This window comes from Eurosta solidaginis, chromosome 4 (genome assembly GCF_040869045.1).
Source record: "Eurosta solidaginis isolate ZX-2024a chromosome 4, ASM4086904v1, whole genome shotgun sequence".
Lineage (NCBI taxonomy): Eukaryota > Metazoa > Arthropoda > Insecta > Diptera > Tephritidae > Eurosta > Eurosta solidaginis.
Genome location: NC_090322.1, coordinates 188,789,854 through 188,814,870, shown reverse-complemented (window position 1 = coordinate 188,814,870; position 25,017 = coordinate 188,789,854). Strand labels below are relative to the sequence as shown.

Here is a 25,017-nt window from a genome sequence, read left to right as displayed (position 1 = left end):
AATATGGTCCAATTAACATTGCGATGTCCTAGGACTGGACCATATACTCCAGCTCCGCATTACATCAGAGTAATCCGTGGAGTACCCACAGTCCAATAAACATCGTGTAGTGATTACAATCGTTAAAAACGAGCAATGATCGGCTTACAACATGTTCGCGTAGAAACATGAGTTGGTCCATCGCTGCATTAGAGTGGAGTAGAATGGTAAGTACTCCAGTGGACCACATGGTCCAACGATTTTTGCAGGGTAAGTCAAATTAAAACTTCAGTTAAACTACAGAGCAGTTTTTCAGTCACAATTCCAGGCGGCCTTTTGGGTAGCCTTTTTTGTACGGCAATATTGGTTTTTTATTATCCAGATAATTTTTAGATACGTGAACAGCTGGATTTTGTTTACCCATCAAACATGAAAAAAATATTTCTTCAGCGTAAGTGAAATATATATTTAGTTCTGGAGTTGTTTGTTATCCAATCACTATTCAACCTTTGAGAAATTTTGTAAAATTTATAGTTTTCAAGTTGATCTTCATCGTCATTCTCAAATTATACTCCAATCTTTGAGAGACTTGGAGAAATCTACAGTTCGTTCGTGAATATCTAACTCATTTTCCATTTGATATCCTACATTGGATTGGGTTGGAAAAAAGTTTTCAAAGCCAACTTCTGTTTATAGTGAGAAATTAACACCAGGTTGGTAGCAGTAATAAAGCTTAATTTGGTTTTCGTGAAAATAATGTAGTAATGGAATCTTACATTTGAGTACAATTTGGATTCAAGTTGGGAACTATCTTTTTTCAACTTAAATGGCAGCATTTTTTGTCTTATAAAAATTCATATTTTTGCTGAGATCGCTATGATTCTCAAGTTCAGCCATTGTTTTAAACCCATGATTGACATTTTAGATGTATGCTTGCTATCAACTTGAATTTTAATGGTACTCAAGTACAAACTCTTTTTGGGTATATTCTACGCCATCGCTTACGAACGCAAATAATTGATAGGTTAACAAGAGTTTAACCCTGCCAGATCGGCCACTTAAGCACAGCTTAAACTGCAGTTAAAGAAGACTGGAGAACTAAAATAGAAGTTTAAGCGTAGTTTAATTGACAAACTGAGTTGTACTTGTAATGAAGAAGATTTATTTGTAAGCCTTAACTGTCGACATAACATTTTCCCCATAATTGCTAAAGAACTGCAGTGTTCGCCAAAGAGTAATAACTCAAGTTTCAAAATATCAAGACAACTCACTCAATCCCGAAAATGCCTCGTACCCATAGAAATATCATTAAAAAAAAAAAATAAGTTACAATATGAGATTGCGAGGTTTGTACGAACATGAATATCTTTACAAATTTACCTTTTGCAACGCAATACTCCTAGCCGTGAGTCATCATTTTAAACTCGCTGTTGAATTGTTTTTATCTGGCCTTGAACAAGGCAATTGCCATTACAATTTTATTATACGAAACACTTAACAATACATAATTGTGATTTCTTTAAAGCAACAGCAATCGATGATGACGTCATTAAAGCACTGTTTTATGTTCGATTTTTTATACTAACTTTCAATCTTTTCGTTTTTATTTTTCGTCGCTAAGCTGAAGATGGAAAGCTACGATTTTTTAGATTAAGCAAAGTGAAAGTTGGATCATAATTTTTAATATTTGACAAGTTTAGCTTGCTTAGTAAGCTAAAAGCTTACATAACTTTTTTTAAGGTGTATTATACTTAGACACCGTTTCATTTATTTTTTGTTTTCCTTAAATGAAATAAAAATTTCTTTTATAAGAAAAATGAGAACAAAAAAAATCTAACATTGGTGTACTATTCACAATGTAAAGTACACACACACAAACATTTCTATTTTTACAATATAAACTACATACAAAACTGTATGTATATTTATCCGTTCTTGAGATTCGTACTCTATTCACTTATCTTAATTGTATTTTTCCATCACTTAAACTCAATCAACCGTATCATTGATTTTTGTTGTTTTTTTTTTCCAACACTACACTAATTTTAACCATAAAGCTGCGTTGTGATTCCCATTTCGATTCATGTACTTATTTTTATTATTATCTTCTTTTCTCCCATTTTTATTCTAGCTTATCTAAATATCAACCAAGCGTGACACGAAAATGACAAAAGTATTACACAAAATGCTGTCTAATCACTGTACTGTAACATAGGCGCGCTGCAGAGGTCAAATACTTTTGTGGCTTCATACGGAACAAAAGCCCAACCGCAGCAACAAAATAACAAAATACCAACATCAACAATATTCCACTTTCATAGTAATCACAGTAACGCCAAAATCGCAAAGTGACCAATTCTTTTTAGTTCTCACTTTTCCATTTACATGAACAAGTACTTTGTATTTTTAGTTTATATCAAACATGACTGTCGATTTAATGATAAATGTATGTAATTGCTTTTATGCGAACAAAATCAACTTTGAATTGAAATTCCGGCTATAAATCATGAAAACATTTCAGCTGTTCATGCTTCAGTGAGTTTTTACCGGACTTGTGTCAAGACATTATGTGTCACATCGGTAGAGTGACTCTCATTTTAACCATCTACCCTGCGCTATGCAAATAGCAGACCTGTTGAATATCTAAAAAAAAATATGTGAGAGTGTGTACCAAAAAAAAAAAATGATTACACTTTTCACGAGATGCACACACTTACAGCAACGAACAGAAAAATGGCACTGGCAATTTTATTTTTAAATTTAGTCAATGAAATTCTTCTATTTTTATATTACGATATTTTAAGAAAAAACTTTCATGAATTTTGTAACTTGCGCTATGTGAGCCAATCTAAAAAACGTTTTCAAAAAAAAAAATTTTAATACTTGAAAAATTTGTACGAAAGTTTCGACCTTTTTATTTGGAGTTCTCTGAATTTTTTTCAACATGCAGTTGTATTGGTCTACCAACAATCAATTTTAGTCTAACAAAGTACAAGTTATGGGTATCTCAAAATTCGAATTAATTTTTGACAATTTTTTTCCGAACAGAGTTTTAAATTTTCTTACATATAAAAAAATTATCACACTCTGTGCCGAAATAGAATGCTCCAGCGAAACGGCATGACTGAGGAAAGTCCTATCTAAAGGAAATGCTGTACAGGGACTGATAAAAAAGGACGACGAGGAATGGTCACACAATATTGAACAGTCCCTTGAGGCACTATTTAACACACACTTCCAGTCAGGAGATGATGCGAAAGAGTTATGTAACCACGTCTACAGTCCTAATAGGGAGCGAGAGGTACCAGGATTGGTGACAAATACCAAAATTTAATGGACAATAAAAACGTTTGCTATGTGCAAATAGCCGGGCCCAGATGGATATTCCCTGCTATGCTGCAGATGTCCGGTGGAACGATTATAGAATGGCTAAGAATAATCTTTGAGGGATGCATAAAATTGTAGTCTTCATACCGAAAGCGGGAAAAGCCAGCACCCGAAAATTACTATTACTTTGACATCTTTTCTACTCAAAACCCTACATTAATATCTCTTAGATTAGATGTGTATTTAAAATTAAAGAGGAACGAGGAATTATTCTCTACAGCACAATATGCTTACACCAAAGGTAAGTCAACCGATACTGCATTACATAGGGTGGTTATGAATATAAAGAAGGCCATCGAAAACCAGGAATATGCCCTAGGTGTTTTTCTGGAACTTGCCGGAGCTATCAACAATGTCTCGAAAAGAGCAATCATGGGCAGACTCAACGCGATTGAAGTTCATCCAGCTTTAGCAAATTGGAACGGCTCCATGTTAAGCTGCAGAATGATCACATCGCAATGGTGTCTGTGCGAGCCAACGAAACAGAGGAACAGAGGAACGGCTCAGGGTGGGGTTTTATCGCCAATACTGTGTACGCTGATGATAAACCAATTGCTTAGGCGGTTCAACGGAAGACCAGTCAAACTTACGGCATATGCAGATGACGTTTCAGTCATCATAAGCGGCAGAGGCCTAACAACAATCAACTCTATTATGGATCAGGCACTTCGGAATGAAAATTCATAAGCATCTGGAATCGGGTTAACCGCCAACGCGGAAAAAACCGATCTAGTATTATTTACTAGGAAGTACAAGATCCCTCATTGGACTAAGCCTAAGCTTGGAGGGATAATCCTGCAATAAAAATATAGCACAAAGTATCTAAGAATTATACTAGATAGTAAGTTGTCGTGGCGGCCACCGTGGTGTGATGGTGGTGTGCTCCGCCTACCACACCGTATGCCCTGGGTTCGCACCCCGGGCAGAGCAATATCAAAATTTTAGAAATAAGGTTTTTCAATTAGAAGAAAATTTTTCGGCCCTCGGCAGTGTTTGGCAATCGCTCCGATTGTATTTCTGCCATGAAAAGCTCTCAGTGAAAACTCATATGCCTTGCAGCTGCCGTTCGTAGTCGGCATAAAACACGTAGGTCCCGTCCGACCAATTTGTAGGGAAAAATCAAGAGGAGCACGACGCAAATTGGAAGAGAAGCTCGGCCTTAGATCTCTTCGGAGGTTATCGCGCCATACATTTATTTATTTTATTAAGTTGTTGTGGAAACTCCATATGGAAGAGAGAGCAAAGAAAGACTTTGCTGCACTGTATGCATGCAAGAAGATGCTAGGAGGCACGTACCCCAGCGGGTTAGGGGATCATAATATACCCGCGGTAGGTATGCCTGTCGTAAGAAGCGACTAAAATACCAGATTCAAGGGGCTGTGTAGCGCAACCTTTCAGGTTGCCAGCGCCATATATAGCTTCTCCAAACCCAATTGTCAGCCAGCTCCTCATGGAACTTGGGGGTAGGGAGGGAGGCAATGGCCTGAAGGTTTAATATGGCCACATAAATCGTTCCCGAGATAGTCGGGGTAGCACCTTAATGGTGCTATGGTACCGGAGCGTACCGGATTTGTATCCGGCAAAGGACCATCACATCGACCTTATCGCTACAACAACAACAACAACAGGAGGCACGTGGGGCCTATCACCCAAACTCTCTCATTGGGTATTTACGGGAATTGGTAAATCCGTACTTTACTATGGGGTTCTTGTTTGGTGGACAGCCACACAAAAAAGTACGTAAACCAAAAAACTTGAGAGGGTATGCAGAGTATCAATGATTAGCACAACGGAAGCCTTTACTTAAAACTACCACGACAGCGGCATTGCATGCCATTCTACACATCCCACCTGCAGACCTAACGGCCAAAAACATCGCGTTAGCAACTGCAACAAGGCTTAAGGACTCGGGGCAGCGTCAAAGTGACATTAGATTTTTATAGCAGTGCTCTATTAGAACTGCCATTAATATCGGATTCAAAACTGGCGTCTGGAGTTTTTCTGCAGAAGTTTGTCCAGGCTAATAACTTATAATCTTATTCCTCGATAAGGCTTAAGCGTTTGACAACAACTTCCATCTGAGGAAGCTTTCTAAAGAGATCATTTCTGACTTCCTTTGTGAATGTTTCAGACTGTTGAAAAGTTGTTTCCAATTGTTGGGGCTCATTCGGTGGATAGCTTGCTGGAGGTTAGAAAAGGTTATGTTTTGCTTTTACGCCAACATCCAATAATATTCCTCTGCGTAGATTAAGACCGCACTTTTCTACAAGTTGGTGGTGGATTGTATTTTTTTTTTTTTTTTTTTTCCTACAAAGTGCCACCATGTTTGTGGCGACTTACACCAACCTCAACTTAGGATTTTATATATACATAAAACTATACCAAAGAATTTCTTAAATGCCTTGACACTTTTCATTTTTTTATGAGAGGCTACAACACTCATCCTGTACTATTGCGCTCAAAGAGTATGTTAAAGAGTTAAAAACATATTCGCGGTAAGGCATGAATATAGAAAGAATCGAATAAAATCCACTTAACCGAATATTCGAGAGGTCATACAAATTGTTAACGCGGCAGATGGGACAGTATGAGAAAAATCTGGTACCTAAGCGTATCTTCTTGTTCTTCTTGTAGCGATTCCACAAAAATTTTGGGTAGCTTCACTGATCTTGATGATTCTTTGAAATAAATTGATCCGGAAATTTCCGGAAAATAGCAAAAAAAGCACAAGCTTGATCATCTCGGTTACGATTTGATATTCGCCAGACCTTCGCTTGCTAACAAAATAGAATACTCCAAGCATAGATGAGATTGACAATGGGGTTGAAGAAGCTATAAATTGCGCTGGCAAGAACTTGAAAAGGTAGCACTCCACAAACCGTTGAATACCGGAGCGTATCGGACTCATATCTGGCAAAGGACTGTCAATCTTTGTAGCACTCACCAAGAGAATGCGGTGAATCTCACTGCCACCACCGATTTTTTTAACAGCAGTTAAATAAATCTAAGTAAATTTTTCAGTGTACGTGGGATCTACCATCCTCTCTCTCTCATCCTCAGCGTTTGTAAAGCCTATCCTATGCTATGGAGTCCTTAATTGGTGGACGGCCACTCAAATAGGAGGTACATAGGCTTGTAAATCTTAGCATAATGGGAGCCCTGAAAACAACGTCAATGGCTGAACTGTATGCCATTCTGCACATTGCGCCTGTAGACCTGGTGGCAAAGAATATAATGTTAACAACCGCAACGAAACTCAATGCCTCGTTAAAGTGCAGACGATACAGCCGCGAAGGTGTAGGGTCATCAAATATTGGACGAACATACTAGCTAGTTACCTACCTGCGCTTCGATGAGTGTCTTAGAGGTGGAAGCTTGGCGCAAGGGTGCTCAAATGGCAGACGAGGCGATACACGTGTATACCGATGGTTTCAAAGTAAGGACAGGAGTATACTGCGCTTATTCGGAAATAACAAAATTCTAAAATCTGCCACATCACTGTAATGTTTTTCAGGAGGAAGTACTAAGTAGCTGTGACTAAAGCAGTTTCAAAGGTTGACCGGCAAGCAGGAATTAGGGCAATAATATCTCATAGCACAACATCAAAAAGTTTGTTACAGTACACGCAATACCTTTAAAGAATACGGATAGAGAGAAATGTTCATCTATATTTGGTCCCTGGGTATATGGAAATGAAAAGGAAGATAAGCTACCTAAACACGACGTATCCTTAGAAATCTCAATGAGATTGGGCGAAATTGAAAGATGGCGAGAGCTGCATATAATCAACCAAGCAGGAAAGGTATGGAACCAGCGCGGAGTTGCAAGAAGATCGAAGATCATGTGCAGGTCTTACACTTTAGACTAACAGAGTTACTCTTATCCTAGAAAAGAGGGGACTATAGGCTTTTAGTTGTATAACATAGATCCTGGTGTCTGAAAAGGTTTTTCAGTTTGATCGTTTAGTTGTGTCAGGTCCTCGCGGACCAGACTACCAAACCTTACCTAAGCACATTTTTTCAACACTTGTATCCTGTAGATCACGCTCACATTAGAAACTTGTTTGATAATCACTTTGAGATATATGAAAAATTAGCTCTTTGCTTACACATTTTTATTTTATATTTAAAAATTCGGACAGTCTTATATTTTGAAAATCCTTTGTTTTCATATTAATCCTAACTCATTAATTTTTATTTTTTTTTTCTAGACTCACATAACTTAATTAGTATCACGTATTTTTGATTTTTTTTTTCCAACTTTATGTTTTTATTAACCTTCACGCTTGAAAGATGAAAATCCTTTTATCAAATAACTTTTTAACAAACTTTCTCGCAGCCATTCTGTGGATACATTTCACATATGTATAAGCACATATGTACATCAATCTCGTGCCTCGATTAAATTTCACTGATTTGATTTTATACTCATACTACTTTTTTGTTTAATATATGTTAACGTTACCTTATACATATATACAAATATATATAATTATTCATTAACACGTATTCATTTAATACTTTTATCAATTAATTGATACACTTCAATCTAATTTAGTTTGTTCGATATCCTGCTCAAAATTGGTCACACTTCCGTTGATTTGTATGTATATATTTATGTATGTATATGTATTCAACCACAAATGCAAAAACATGTATGGAAGCGTTTAAGTGCCAATGATTTCCGTTTTATAAATGTGTACGTGTGATTTCAACCACATCGATTTGTTTTATATTCACATGCTCGCTTACTTTCGTAATTATATTTTTTATTTGCATCGTCCGTCGCTTTTTTCACGTAAACTGACACGCTTTCCGCCAAAAGCTTTGCACGCACCGGCAACGGCAACGTTCACTTGGAGACTGGTTGTGCAATGTAGAGTCGCACACATTTTATATGGCAAGCAAATGTAACATGACAATTGAACCGACGGCCTAATAAGCATGCGATTGTCTAGCGCCAGCCGAGCATGCTAACAAGTACTTAAGCGTGCAAAAAGCGTTTTATCCAAAAGCACAACCAGTGGAGGAGTATGTTGAACTTTATGTGCTCGCGCTGTATTACCGACAATTCAGTTTTTCTTTTAAATTTGTAGGTACGTAGAATATATTTGTCTCTATTCAATAATTTCCTTGACATATTTTCTTTTGAAAAGTTTATTTGCTCTCTTAGTTAAAACAGACATCTTTATTATCTCACCCACACTCTAGTGCTCTCTCGCTTACTTTCTCTCTCTCTCTCTCTTCAGCCGTTGTTCTCTCAATTTCGCTGTCGATAAGACAGCATTAAATATTCGACAAATTTGTGTAGACTTTTCCCTTTGGCTAATGTTCACATACGTCCATTTATAACTTTTAGTCCTTTTTTCATAAATACATACATACTAATAAATTTCTTTCTTTTGGTTTAAACGTATGTCAGCCAGTCGTTCGAATTTATCAGTCTGCATTGCTGCTGCCTTTTAGTAACGTTTATGCTTGAGAATCAGTGCCAATATGTCAACACGTTCAAGAACATGTTGACATCTTTCATAAGTGTTAAGACAGCCATTGAATTAGTTCCCTTACATACTAGTAAAGTCTCACATATGTACATACATATGCTTGTTTATAGATTTTGAATTGCGATATCTTGGTGGCGGCATAGTGCTCGCTATAAGCTAAGCTATACAGGAGCAACTGTAACAATATTCTATTAGAAATAGTTTTGGTAGTGTAAACCACAATATACACTTGAACATTATCAACTTTTAAATAACTATGTTTGTAATTTATGTATGTGAAATATCTTTTTATACTTTTCTTTGATAATTCTTTTTTAAGTATAAAAATTCATTGAAAATATTTGTAATTAGTAAATCGACTTTTAAATATTAAAATAAAATATTAAATAAGCAAAGAAGGAAGCTTTAAAGTAGCTTCTTTTATCATAATATAGCAACACTTTTCGCTTGCACTCTATCGTCAGCCTTACGTATAAACAATTTCACAAGTGAATGTGATTATTTGACACTTATATGCCGGGTTTTCGTTACTTGATACATTTTCCTCTTTAAAGTTGGATACGAGCACAATCTCTGATATTTTGCGGTAAAAGTAATTTGAATGCATATGCTAGCATATGCCTATTTGATCCTGTTTTTTAGTACTTGATATTTTCCGTTATAAGACGTCACATTGGCGGACTCATAGCAAAAGGTTTTTCCATCCAAATAAAAAGAACTAAATACTTTAGCTGTTGAATTGGGTTCAGCTAAAGTTGATCTGTTGTAGTTCACTTAGACGGATGCACCTTTCAGAATACCGACAGAAAAGTATTCCAACAATTTTCAGAAATCCCGACAAGGCACAATCCAGACATAACAAAATCCCGACACGACGAAATCTCAACAAGTCAATATCCTGACTAGGCGAAATCCCGACAACTCTGCGTTGTTATTTTTTTGAAGCGCGGCCCAAGGCTACCTATGCAGAAATTAGTACTGTGCAGGATTACTGTATATCGCACTTGCTGTTTCTATATCTGATAGCTGTATTACTCCTTATAGCTGGAGTATTAACCTGGAGTACATGCTTTCCCTCTTGGTCGATCATGTACAACCCTCACCTACTCTTAATCTCGCCTACTTTTCAGCTAACTCATCCATTTTTTATTTCCACCTATTCCCATATGCCAGGAAACCCAATATAAATGTATAATTCTTCCCATCGCGATTCTTTCCAGATATAGCTTTTACTCTAACACACTTTTTGATGTTGTCCTGTGAGAGATTATTTCTTTAATTGCTGCTTGGATTTCAATGTAAAAATTTACGCGTCTGAAGTTAAGCTATTTTCAACACGTGTTCCTACAGTTTTAGTCGCTGCTCCTCTTTTGCCCGAAAACACTAAAGTGATCTGGCTGATCGTCGAATCTGCTTATTTCCAGATCAACAAGTATACCCTCTTCTTCCATTATTTTGGAACCATCGGTGTACACGTGTATCGCCTCCCTGCCGTTTTAACATCCTTGCACTAACATTTCACCTTATGTTGTGGCTCTAAGAGATCCATTGAAGCACAGGTGAGGAGCTAGGTAGTCAGTTCGTCTAATATTTGAAGACGCTATACTATTATGGCCGTATGGTAGGCGCTCAAGCTGCTTCGAGGCATTGAATCTCGTTGCAGTTGTTAGCGGTATGTTCTTCGCCACCAGGTCTAAAGCCGGATATGCAGGGTTCGCGTTAAAAGCCTGCATAAACCCTCTTATTTCTTTATGAAAGTACCTTTTTGTGTGGCCGTCCGCCAAATCGTGGAGGTCTTCTCGGCTCGCTTCTCCACTTTAAGCTTTCACAATAACTTACTGTCTTGGATGAATTATAGATACTTGGTATAAGGTTTCTCCTGCAGGGGCACCCACTTAGCTTATCTCTAGTCCAAATGGGGATCTTATACTTCTTTGTAAACAACATCATATCCGTCTTCTGCGTCAGCTTCGAAACACGCCGTTGGTATCACGAGAAGGAAAACTAACTTTTCCTAAAGAATTCCCATTTTCTCGATACCATCTATAATTCCGAGCCATACATCAAGCCAAATATGCTGAGAGATTAATTATCATCACTTTGAATTGGCGCTTATTCGAAAAGCCCATAATTGCTATCACTTGGCAAGTTTCTGTAGTCATTTCGGTTCGCTCTAGCTGTTTCTAATCTTCAGCTTTTGCATAGCATGACTAAGGCAGCAAGTGGGCTTTTATTTTTTTGTACTTTTCCTGTGTGCGTAAAGCGCATATAGCTGAGAGACATCTTGGAAACAATACCATGGCCATCAATGTAAAAATGTGCTGGTTAATCTATGGATGACGGAGAGGACTGCATTGATATATTTTGAATCGTGGAACAACTTTCTGTTATATTTTGTTAAATTTGCTGTAGAAACAAACGGTTCCGTATTTTGTTTTGTTGATTTTCCGACAGGGTGGATAAATGATGTCATTGGAGTATATTTGTTTTCGCGACAAACCCGTTTTCTGTGTTGTGCCATCATCAGTGTCGATTTTCGTTCTTCGAGAAAACATCGATAAATCGATAAAACGAAAGAAATCAGACATCTTGGTGTAGTCGTCGTCCGTCACAAGTTCAAAGAATGCTTCTTTGTCTTCTTAATCAGGCTATAAATATCACACGACAGGAATTTGATTTGTCTGATTGCTCAATCGATTTCGAAAGGATCGAAAAAGTCTTTCCTGACCCAGACAGGACTGATAAGTTTAGTCATAGTAATTGGGTATAGCCTCTATACTCTTAGATAAAAAAGAATACGACGTAAGTATCTGAAAGGCCGAAACGACGTTTTTTTCGGCTTGAAAGGCTGAACTGTTAAGTGTGCAGAGAATGGATGATTTCACATCGTCGTCTTCCATCAGGTGCAGCCAGATGAACTTATCAGCACGTCACACCAGATGGATTGTCATTTGAACACTATTTCTTTAAAACATTATACTGCTTCCTCCTACTCACTTCCTCCCATATGGATCTCCCTACCCTGCGCGAGGCAGTTTCCGCCCTCAAAGCGGGTTGAGAGGTTTGGAATATAACACAGCAAATAAACGCATACCTGCCTTAACAGGCGAAAAATATCTTAAGACCCGAAGGTGAGAGGGGTCTTCAACTTCGTTCTCATGACTGTCGAACTGGCACAAGAAGGTTCTTATATCAGAGTCTTTCGCACTCAAAATGAAATGATTGCCCATATCCGTGATAGTATTAAACCTTTGGAAGAGGTACTTTATACTGTATATATAGGTTAAACTTATCCTAAAAAGTAACCATTAAGGTACGAGCCCGAATTGTTCGGACACGATTAGATATGAGCACGTTGAACTTTCTAGGACCTCCCACGCACACTCCCTACATTCGTGATGAGCTTGGAGCCACCATTGCATCGCCTGCTAAATATGTGAGGTTTACAATTGGGTTGGAGAAGCTTTAAAGCTTAAAAACTCCTCGAATCGCGCAGGAGCATATAAATGGCCGCCAGGCTATAGCTTCTACAATTTTCACCCAGTATAATGCTAGTTTCAATGTGGCGTAACCTTTGTTCAAATTCGCAGATTGAGTCATAGTGCTATCGCTTTGAGTGATTTTGCTGATTGAGATTGTGTCAAATCACACTGCCGAACTACTTCTAACAGGCGGCTTGAATGTTATCTTCCGCATCTACACTTTAGCTGCAGACACGGTTGCATATTCCATGAACTATGAATGGTCAAGAAACGATTTATTGATATATAACATAAGGCTAAATCTTTCTGTTTAAAAGCGAGTATCGATGTCAAGGAACTTAAATCAGAAAGGAATAGAATGTCACCCGCTAGCGATTTGCTGGTCATAAGTCCTTGGTGTAGTAAGAGAGCAGAATAATTTGTAGTTTTACGCTACTGAGCAAGCAATAAAAACATATGATAGGACTCGCCCTATATACATATGCGCATACTACGGGTTCCGAAGGATTTCAATTTAAACAGAGTCGAGCCTAGAAGTTTCATTGTGATCATATTAAATTGTTTACGAGATGGTCAGACTAATACTTTAATGGTGCTGGTAACGAAGCGTATCGGATCTATATCCCTCAAAACCTCGCTACAAGAAGAAGCTGCTTAACTGATTGATGGGCTTGGGATATTTTGTTTGACTAAAGGCAATGCTGGATCTAGAAAACGGCTAAGAAACTAGATTTTTTAATATTTTATCAGCTGAGTTAAGAGCATCATCCGAAGCAAAATCAGTGATATTGCGGAAATCACTGCTATGGTATGAGGAGAGAAAAATGCCCATTAGGAGTGATGAGTTCAGCTGGCCGGTCAACAGAGAGCCGTATGAACCGGCGATCTTTAGCAAGAATTGTCAGATGTCACAGATTTTAAAATCTTTCGTACCAGATTTTTTGAATCACACTCAATCCAATGACTGTCGGTACTAAAACGAAAGTTTTCTCATAACAAATAAAAATCACTGAACCATTAAACTCTATAATATTATTTAGTTCTTTGTTAAAGTTTTGTGGATTTAAAGCAGAGTTTTATAATGAATTGTTATTTGAATTAAGCTCTAGAGCTGCATTTCAAAGATTTTACATAACTTTGAATAGGTGAAAGAGCAAATTTTACAAATATTCGTTAGACCTTTTGTGCATTTGCTTGTATGTGTGTGTAGTTGTGCTCTATTGAAAATTGACTTAAAATAACTAACATTAATCATAGTCAAATACTTCACGCAAAACTGAGCTAAGCTGGGTAAAGAAAATCTGCTGTTGACTGATTTCGAAATGCTGCACTGATGAATTGTATTTTCGAAAATTTATCTGTCAATATGCGCGCGAGTTCTCGCCGATTAAATGAAGTTGTACGAAAGCTGCAATGATTTTTTTTGCGAGTTTTATGCACCAGGCAGAGAATGGAATAGAGTCGAATAGAATTTGAGTTAAAGACACCATTAAATGCAAACAAAAGACAAACAACAAATAAAAAGGCAACAGTAACAAGAACAAGCAGCCGGTATGCAAAGCACAAAGGAGCAAAACTAATGCAAAGATAAAAGTGAAGGTTTAGTTGGGCCATTGACATTTTATAGCGCATTGTGGATTATGAAAAAAATACGTTAGGTGTCTTATTAATATTTTCATTTAGCAATGATGCTCACCCACAGTGTGCTTTACACTCATAGACAGTGAATTATTTTTTGACTCAGTGAAGCCTCGTTTGCTGGAAAAAAAGGACTGTTTCTTCCGTTGTCCAGGGCATATGTGAATAGATGCGAATGAAAAAGCGGATGAACTAACTAAAAATAGCCCATCCGTAGACGTCCAAATCTAGATTGGGCGAGATTAAGAGAAGGCGAGAGGTGCACATGATCGACCAAGCGCGGGGCTGTAAAATGTCGAAGATTATGTGTAGGTCTCACAATTTTAGACGGAGTTATTTTATAAAATAGGTCCTGGTTTTGGACAGGGTTTTTCAGTTTGGTCGTTAAATAAACTTCTGGTGAGACTAAGACTACGGACTCATTCAGTCTATGTGAGGTCCTCATGCACCGGCCAGTTCAACCTAACCTAACCTTCCGTTGTTGTGGAAATAATGCATCGCCCCATGTTATAGATGAGATCACTCATATATTCCAAGAAAACTAGCAGCTTAAACATGCGTGGACTGTATGTAGGCGTAGATTCTACATAGCAATTGAAAACTTGGTTGGTGTCATGTGGGGACACATCTCATGCAGGACATACAAAAACGAGTTTAATCTGTTACAGTATCTTATAGGAAGGTGGGCCAAAGTAACTCGTATCTCACTTTGTATTCTGCTTTATTCATCTGCAAGGGTTGTGTAGTGTATAGTGATAACGGGGCTCACAGGGCGCGAACTAGGTGTTTACCGATTCTGTGTGGATAAGGCTTAGGGCCTCCTTATGGTTATCTGGCTCGAACAACTACATAGGCAGATGCCGGATCTCATCATAGAGCTAGCGGAGATGTTTCCTTATCCCTCCGGGAGATGGGGCTAGACCAAGCAGTTATTTTCTGTTGTGTTCATATTTGTGACAATTTACCAAAAACTGTCCATTCAGCATTTCGTTCTGCTCGTTTGCCTTACTATGTGGGTGATACTCAGGAGTCATAAAAAACATCCATTGGCAGTTCTGTGTGCAGCATATTGGCAGACCTGGAGCGTTTTGCAGTGTGTGTTTTAAAGTCCAGGCAATCAGACAGCGCATGAGCGGCCAGCAAATTGGTTTTAAAGTTGTCAGCAGCGTTTCTTTATTTTTTCCAGAAGCGCAGATACAATTTCGCAGGCATGCGCCTTGGAAGTAAGAGTTTTAGCGAGTGTTACCCCTGAGATATTTGGATGACTGAAAGTCTGTATCCAAAGATGTGAACATCCGATAATTGCGTCATTTGTTCCTTCAACGTCGTAAACAGAGGAGCCATGGATTCGGCCGGTGATAGAACCAGTTCGCGCGAGGTAAAAAAACCAGAAAGGCTGTGGATATAGCTATTTATATGAGAAAATAATTTGTCTATTTAAGAGCCAGTAGTGGGATTCACTAACTTATAACGATGCGATTTGTCGAGATTTTAGTTAACGATTTTGTTGCTTGCCTTAACGATTGTAGTATTCAATAACTTAGTTTTAACGACTCGAAATAGTTGACATTTAAATTGACATAACATTTAAAAAATGCGAAAAGCACAAAAGGAATGCCAACAATAAATAAATTCCGTATACCAACTGCTTTTAAAAGTCAATATTTTGCAAGTTTTTAGATATTTTAACAAAAGGTAAGTAAATGCGGAAATGAGGTATTCCTTTCATATTTCTCGACATAACCAATTTCTCACATTAAAATAGAATGGTGTCAACAAGTAATAGCACTCAAAGATGCCGTACCACAGCAGAGCAGCTAATCAGATGGTGGACTATTTGATGTAAACTCAAGAATTAGCGGGTTTGGGTTTTTAAAGCTGCATGGAAAAGCCGAATGCGACAAAAAGTGGGGTGAAATGTTCATTTTGCGATAAAACGTACGCCAAGTAATCAAATGCCATTCGATTTATAAATGAAGCAGCTTTTCGTGTTTGAAAGTATTTAATTAAAGTTCCGATTTTCTTTTTTAACTAAAATTGGCAGAAATATTAATTTCGTGATTTTTAACGTAGCCAATTTACTTGCCGTTTATTTAACACCACAGCTGATCGTCGATAAACAAATATCGATACAAAATAGCTACTGAATAACGAAATCGTTATATTTATCGATTCGCAAATAAAGTGATGGCAAATGTGGTTAAAAAAGTTAGTGTATTCCACTACAGTTCCTGCTGCCATTATCGTGCAGTCGTCTACATAAAAAGGATAATGACTTCTTCTGGTCGTGAAGACAGCTTTGGTATGAAGACATTTAACAAAAATGGGACAAAACACTACCATGTGGCACCCCCCGCTTAATTTTTATTGGTATTGAGATTTTGTTGCTAAATTGAACTTGCGCTTACCGAATATTCAGATAATTTACGATCCATATTTTTAGACAAGGGGGTGAACCCTCTATGCTTGGAGTAGTGTGCCATGATTGACTGTGTCAAAAGCTTTTGACAGTCAGGTGCCACGAGCACCGTCCTGTGGTGGGGTTTTCCCCGGTTTAATCAGTAATATTTGGCTATTTATGACGTTTTAGTAGGACGGTTTCGAATGTCTTCGCTACTGGCGAGAGGAGTGATATTGGACCTTCCCAGGCTTTAGTAGTGGAATTATACATGCCATATTCCATTGTACGGCAGTGACAAAGGACTTCAACGAAGTGTAAACTCCACCTTTCTTTGTGATAGTAATATATAGGTCTGGCGAGCGGATCTAATTTTACAACGGTATGCATTCATATTTCCTTACCAAAATTATACAATTGCATTTGGATATAACTTTTAGCATACTTGCATCCGAAATGACAAAAGTATCAAAGTAATTTAATTGTGCTATAAAATTGAGAAGGGCGTATTTAAAGTTGATTAGGACACAAATTTAAGCCTGAGTATGACTTATTCGGTAAGCCTATTAAATTAACGTATAAAAGTACTTGCACTTGCATAAAAGAGCTACAACAATGAAGTAATTCGAACAATAGAATGCAAAGAAATTGCAAACAAAGTGAGTTAATAAAGCTGTTTGTAGTGTAGCATAACAAAATGGGAAATATTCAGCCTTAAAAAGAAGACATCTTTGAAAATATACCCTGTGCTCACTACTAACATTAGACAGTTTCAGAAAATAACAAATTTCCTTTATTTTAAATAGCCTCAAAAATTTACTCAGCGCAAAAAGTTCTGCATTTAAATGTGTGTATTCGAAACCATGGAATCAAGAAAATACTTAAATCGAATACGACACTTTTGTGAAGCGTCTAAATAAAATTTTTTGTTATTAAGAAACAACTGAAAACAAGCAAACAATTACTGGCATATTGTATAGGTACCGTTTCAAAAATCCCAACTTTATCATCTTCACGAAATATTTGTATGTAATTCTTCATAATTCGCACAAATACGTATAGAGGCAGAATGTTGCATTTTGTGTTGTTAGCATAAAAATGTTATATACTTGAAGTAACAAATACAATTAGCTAGATCAGTGGTTGACCGGTACAGGGTGCGTCAAGTTATCGTTTCTTTGAATCTCGGTGAAACCTCTGAAATTAGGAAATTGTCTGCCGATGAGAACGTTGGGGTTTTCGAAATGGTATCACCACAAAACACAAGCTAACGTTTTTTCTTTTCAGTTTTTTATTAGAAAAAATAATAATTGAATAAAAATTATTACTAACTGGTATTAAGCTCATTAATTCCTAAAAACAAAGTGGAACATACTGTAAAACAATAGTATAATCAAGTAAGAAAGTCTAAGTTCGGGTGAAAACGAACATCACTTACCCATTCGTTTTATATATTATGCTCGCACTAATACATATATGGTTCTATTTTTAACACATCTTCGTTAAAAAGAAGCAAAAAGATACAGAAGCTAACACTAATGGACTTGAGCTGAAAAAAATACAATGTACACACAGTTGTAGCTATGGGTAAAATGTTTATGCTGAATTTCGTTCGGATTGCGAGATTTTTGTTCGACTTATGGCATTAAAAGTATTTTAGGAAGAGTAACAAAAAGAGGGCGGGGTCACGGCCATTTTCAAAATTTGTTAAGTTTTGTTCTTAGCTCAACCATGCCATTAAATACCATAGAGATATTGCAAACTTTGTTTGGAAAAGTTGGCGTGGTCTTTAGCCGATTTTGATTATTTTATGTGGTATATTTGATTGTAACATGATGAAGGAAGGGTGCATTTAATTTGATTTTTACCGATGGCCAAAAAGGCAAAACGTTCTCCAGAAAAAAAAAAATCGATTATGCAACAAGTAAGGAAGTCTAAGTTCGGGTGAAACCGAACATTACATACCCAGCTGTACACTTGAAATGCTGTTGTTGTTTGTTTTGTGTGCTTAATAGTGTTACAAGGCTGCGCAATAAAACACATATTGTATTATTAACTATACGTCCTTTTTCAGTAATTACTACACTAGATTTATCTTCTTTTTTGGCGATTTCTTTCCTATATCTAGCAGTGAGTTTTGATCCTATTCCTTTATCAATCCTAACATAAATTATGTCACCAGGGGTGTATGTCTTAATGGGTTTTCGTGTTTTATTATGGATTTCTAAATCTTTTTTCTTCTCTTTTCCGAAGGGTTTCTTTGTTTTCTCGCCGTGAATTCTCGTACTGTTCTGGGTCTATCGAGACTCTTCTACCGAAAAATGTTTTATAGGTCGTTTTCCTGTTGTTGAGTGTATGGAGTAATTATATTCATATGTACATCTATCTAATAGTTCTTGAAATGAGCGATGTATGCGTTCTGTTTGAAGGCAACGCATAATTTCCGATAAGGTGGAATGAAACCTTTCCACTTGACCATTAACTATGCTTGCGTATGGAGGTGCTTTAAAAATGTTAATTCCAAGTTGATCTTCTACCATGGATTGTGTGGATAATGAGTTTAAGGATATTTCATTGTCGATAACTATTGTCTTAGGTACACCAAATGCGAAGAGTATTTGTCGCCATTGACTGTATTATTCTTACCTGGGCATATTTAGAAAATTTATCAACTGCTGTTAGTACCAGGCGTTTCTCCGTTTTATAGATGTCTATGTGAACTATTTCACCAGGGTACAGGGGAATTGGGGTTTTAAGTACTTTTAGTTTATTAGGGTGACGGTCATATTTATTTTCTTTACAAACTTTGCACTGTTTAATTATATTTTCTATTATTGCTGTAATTTTTTGGAAGTAATATTTTTGTATTAGTTGTTTCTTGTTTTCATCCCTATTTCTATGTGCTCGTTTATGTTCTTTTAATATCTCCTCATTTTGAACATCCTCGTTTACTAAGTATTGTACTTTTGTTTGGATATAACGAATTTTGTAATTGGAAAAATGAAGGGGATAGATTCTCTGAATTTTTCCCATTATTTCTTCAGAGGTAAGTAAGCCGTTTATCACTGAAGGATTTAGGTAACGTTTTAGTAGAGCAGTTAAATCGTCGGCTGAAAGGTTGGGTTTACAAAATAAGTGTCTATGATAGATCGGGAATGGTATTTTAAACTGGTAGCAGTCTTCATCTCCTAGCGAGATCCGAATTTGAGTTTTGAAGACATTTATGGGTCCTTCTACTGCTGGGATTAGGTTGTGCGATGAAATCTCGCCTGAGTGCGTCGCGATTGATAAAGAATTTAACTCAAATGGCCTTGATAATGTATCTGCAACTACATTGGCCTTTCCTGGTTTATATTGTATTTCATATTTATATTCCTCTAGTATTGCTTTCCATAGTTTCAGTTAAGAGTTAGTGTACTTATTGCTTAAGGCATAGGTGAGTGGCTGATGGTCAGTGTGTATAATAACTTTTGCTGTGCCATATAGGTAATTTCTGAAGGAATTTAAAGCCCAAATTATTGCAAGCATTTCCTTTTCGTTTACCGCATAATTTTATTCGGCTTTGTTTAACGTTTTTGAAACAAATGTGATCGGTTTGCCATTTTGTTCCAAAACTGCGCCTATGGCATATTGTGAGGTATCTGTAGTTAAGTAGAAACCTTTAAAGTAATCGGAGTATTGTAGGATAACATCTTTGGATGTGAGGGTGGCTTTAATTTTATTGAATGCTTCTGTTGCTTTCAAATTTATTAGAATTTTTTTTTGAACTATTTTAGACATTCTTCCTTCCTCTCCTCGAAGTAGGGATGTTAGTGGTTTTGCTAGTTTAGCATAATCTTGGATGAATCGTCTATAGTATCCGGATAAACCCAAGGATGCGCGTAAGTCTTTAATTGTTTTGGGGTAGGGGAAGTCTGTTTTGATTGTACTTTGGCTGGGTTTGTAGAGATTCCGTCAGAAGAGACGACAAATCGCAGGAATTCGACTTTCTTTTTGAAGAAGTCGCTTTTGTCAATCTGGACTTTCATGTTTGCCTTGTTTACAGTTTCAAAAATTGTGTCGATATGTTCAGCGTGCGATTTTTCGCCCTCACTAAATATAATTATATCGTCTGTGTATACATAGCAGATTCTACCTATGTGTTCCCTAAGTATGTCGTCCAGTGTCCGTTGAAAGATGGCAGGGGCGTTCTTTAAGCCAAAAGGAAGTCTCGTGAAATCGTGTTTTCCGTTGTTCACTGAAAAAGCTGTTTTTTGCACGTCAGATTCCTTAAGAGGAGTTTGATGGAAACCGCTTTTTAAGTCAATCACTGAGAAAATTCTATTCTTTCCTAATTGGGAAAGTATCTCGTTTATCTCGGGTATTGGATACCTATCTGCGATTGTTACTTGATTAAGTTTCCTGTAATCAATGACCATTCCAACTTTTTTTTCCCTTGAGGCATCGTCCTTTTTAGGTACGACCCAGACGGGTGATTGTATGGGGATCTTGATTTGCGTATTATTCCCTCCTGTAGCAGTTTGTTTACCTGAGCTTCAATTTCCTGCTTAAGGCTCATAGGATATGGGTATGATTTTGAGTATATTGGTGTGTTGGAATTTGTGCGAATTTCGGAAACTACTTTTGTTGTATAAGTTAGTTTTTCGTTTGGCTCTGAATATAAATTATGGTGTTTTTTTGCTAATTGTCTAATTTCGTTTTTTTCTACCGTGGTCATGTGTTGGTCCCGAATTTGTATTGCGTTAACATTTTTTACCAGGGATGATAAATGGATTTTTTCGTTTTGTACCAAACGATACAATATTTTATATAAAAGTGGGCGTGGTCCTTAACCGATTTCGTTAATTTTTCTTCAAAGCATTCCTTATAGTAAAGGCAACCTCTCTGCCGAATTTTGTTACGATAGGTTTAACGATTTTTGATTTATGATTAATAATATTTGTAAAATTGATTTTATCACAAGTGGGCGGTGCCACGCCCATTTAAAATTTTTTTTCAAATTTGTATCAAAAGTCTCAATATCAGTCCACACGTCAATTTTTTAGCCTCTTTGAAAGATAAAAAAATTATTTTGGACAGACCAATGCGCATGAATACCCGATCATCGCAATTTTATCATTTCTAAAAGTTTAATTTTTCCCTTTTATTTTGAAAAGCTGCTCTTGCTATCAGTTCTTGCATGCGTAGCAACATCCACACAAAAAAAACAAAAAGAACAACAAATATTAGCAAAAAGAAATTAAAGCGCAATTACGAGGTGTCAAGCAAAATGACACTGATGAGACAGCTTGGCGGGTGAGTACCTATATATATATACATATACATTAAGCTGGGTCGATTTATTAACCTTTAGGTTTTGGGCTCAAGAAAAAAAGTTCCACTGAGCATACCCAAAAAAGTAATTTTGAGCCTGCAAAATTTGAGTTTTTTGACTTTTTTTCTTTGATTTTTAAGGTTTTTTTCATGACCTACTTAAAAAATTTTCATTTGATTTTAAAGTTTTCATATATACCCTATCCGACTCAAAATTTTCCGCTAAAAACTTTGGCGATAACAGTTTTTGAAAAAAAAAATATTTTTTGGGTTTTTTCGCCATTTTTTTTTTTAAGGGTTTTTCAGAAACGTGCCAAAGTGTTGCCGATGAAAACGAATTTGTCTCATAGTTTCTATCCCACTTAAAATTATGCGATAAAAACGTTGGCATTAACAATTTTTAAAAAAAGATTTTTTTTTGTTTTTGGGACTTGTTTTGGTCCACATCGATTTTTTTCTTTTTTCATTTTCAAGGCTCCAAATCATTTTTTATGTATATGTTACCGTTAGACCCACCAATAAGTATACCAAAATGATCAGGGGACGATCTAAGTTGATTTAGCCATGTCCGTCTGTCCGTCCGTCCGTCTGTCCCCCTGTCCGTTTGTTTGAACGCAAACTAGTCCCTCAATTTAAGAGATATCTAGATGAAATTTGGTAAGCAGGCATATTTTGATGGGGGATTTGAAATTTGTCGTATGCTTAGTGGAACTTTTTTTTCCTGAGCCTAAAACCTATCGAAAAATCGATGGCGCGATATGGGTTAACTTTCGTCCATGCAAATCAACCCAGCTTAATATACATACTTACAAAAAGACGAATAAGTGTAATTTCTAAAAAAAAAAATGTAAAGCAAAAACAACGATGAGAAGAACTTAATTTAAGCAAATTGAAATAAAATCTAAGGGGAGGTAAGTTTACTCACTACGTGCAAGCAGGGTCAAATATTTTAGAAGGAAATCGTGAACGGAAGCGGAAGCGGATATGCGGAGGCAGAAAAATACTTCAGTGTCTCTATAAACTTGAGTATACTTGTTGGTATTATCTTACTAGCGCCAGCAAGCAACACTGAAAATGAACGAAATTCTAAAGCAACTGTCATAAAAAAAAAAAAGCATCCTGTTTTATTTGTACTGATTTTGCTCATTTTGAAAATTATGTACTCGATGAAAAGGGCAGAGCCAAAAAATTGTTAGTCTGAAGCGTAGAAAGTGGAAGATTAGTTTGCATAAAGCGGCGGCTTACGGGCAGTATTGACTAAAATATGCTTAATTAAGACAAGTAGGGGGCGACTGATTTAACGGTCTCCATTATTTGTGAACATTTTAATATACTTATCACACTTTTGCACATTTTCATTTAGGTAAATTTGCAAAGGTTTCAGATATTTGCACTGGATAATATGTGGCTATTTAGTATTGTTACTGTCCTTTGTTAAGAATTCTCTAGTTGTGAGAGGTGGAAATGATTTTAAAATGGAATTTACTGTTTTTTATTATCTTTGTTTCTAGAATTGTGAAGCGAGTTTAAACTTTGTAAGAAAACAAATTATATGTTAGCAAAGAAATGGATTAAAAGTTTTAATTAGCTAATAACAAATTGAAAATTATTTGTTTTTTATATTTTTTATTAAATTTTTCATAGGCTAATCCGATCTAATCGCTGCTTAGTGCAAATGAAACATTCCACTATTTTTCCCGACGTTTTTCTAAAACTTTTTTAGCACCTTCAGGGGCATTTCCATTTTATTTGCTGGTGAAAAACAAGAAATTACAATGTAAATTTTAATTCGAAGACCATTGCAAACATATGTTCTTGGTAATCCCAAACATTTACTCTTCTTTCATTTATTCTTTTTTGTTTAAGATATTGCCAATGGAATGATAAGGCTATTTAAAAATTTACCTTTTCTGATCGCTGCGAACGGGAAAGTAAGAAATAAGCAAAGATATTTATCTGCGTATGGTTCTGTGAGCTCACGATATTGATGTTGAACTAAAGTCAAAACTCTAAGAAAGATATTCAATGAAACTGGATTTGAATACATTGAATAATTCCACCTCCACTATGTGATAAATCCACCTCCCAACTTATTGAAACTGATCGCCCAATAGAACACAGCTATTGTAGAAAAAATCCATACGGCTACTTTGCTATTTTGCTATTGACAACCGAAGAAGCTTGAGTGACTTGAATGTACCCTTAACCCATAGGCCCAATATGGGCTCGAAATATCATTTTGCCAATAAACATAAAAATATATTCAATGGCAAGGAAAGATTACTAGTTACTCCACTTAGCCCCCGCACCTGCTCTATAGCAAGATTTCTCGAACATAAATATAAGCAAAGCCAGCAGTAGAACCATATATCTCATTTACTCCATACTCAGTGCTCAAGCGGAATTCTGTGTAATGGTGTGAGTAGTAAATCAACTGCCTTTCATTTATTCGTGTGATGAATTGGTTTGTCGTGTGTATTGTTTAACTTCAAAATAATTTCATCATACACTGACCGCCTGTTAACTGTTGAAGTAGGTATGAGCTGCATAACAAAATTTCCAAAATACAAGAACGGAAAGCTAAGTTCGGGTGTAACCGAACATTACATACTCAGCTGCCAACTTAAGGCTTGGAAAACTTTTAAATTACCTTCTTTTAAAAGCAGGCAATGCCACGCGCATTTTCCAAAAATTTACCAATTTTCTATTCTACCAGGTTTCGTCGCTTTATCCGTCTTTGGGAATAAATTATCGCACTTTTCGGTTTCGAAATTCTCGATATCGAAAAATATGGGCGTGGTTATATTCCGATTTCATTAATTATACTCAGCTGAGCATAGCTCACTGAGCATATTAATTTTGTTCGCATAACGGTAACCCGTAGCGGCATAAACTAATCGAGATAGATATAGACTTCTATATATCCAAATGATCTGGGCGAAAAAAGAAATTCATTTAGCCATGTTTGTCCGTCCCTATGTCCGTCTGCCCATGAACAAGATAACTTGAGTAAATTTTGAGGTATCTTAATGAAATTTGGTATGTAAGTTCCTGGGCACTCATCTCAGACCGCTATTTAAAATGAACGATATCGGACTTATAACTTTTTCGATATCGAAAATTTCGAAAAACCAAAAAAGAGCGATAATTCATTACCAAAGACGGTTAAGGCGATGAAACTTGGTAGGTGGGTTGATCTTATGACGCAGAATAGAAAATTAGTAAAACTTTGGACAATGGGAGTGGCACCGCCCACTTCTAAAAGAAGGTAATTTCAAAGTTTTGCTAGCTATAATTTGGCAGGCGTTGAAGATATC

General features: G+C 36.6%; 1 protein-coding gene across 8 annotated transcripts in view; it reads right to left on the bottom strand.

Moving 5' to 3' along the window:
• LOC137250787 (uncharacterized) overlaps window positions 1-25,017 on the bottom strand; it is an 865,562-nt gene that overhangs the window by 199,101 nt on the left and 641,444 nt on the right. The window contains exons 1-2 of one of the 8 annotated variants that reach the window (XM_067784274.1): window positions 8,118-8,254; window positions 1,360-1,600 (exon numbers count right to left, since the gene is read on the bottom strand). The exons of 1 other annotated variant lie outside the window; for it this stretch is intronic. The gene's annotated coding sequence lies outside the window, so the exon portion shown is untranslated. Of the gene's footprint in view, window positions 1-1,359; window positions 1,762-7,582; window positions 7,602-7,830; window positions 8,255-25,017 lie in introns of those variants that run through there. 6 more of the 8 variants (XM_067784273.1, XM_067784270.1, XM_067784271.1 and 3 more) reach the window with 6 other exon arrangements.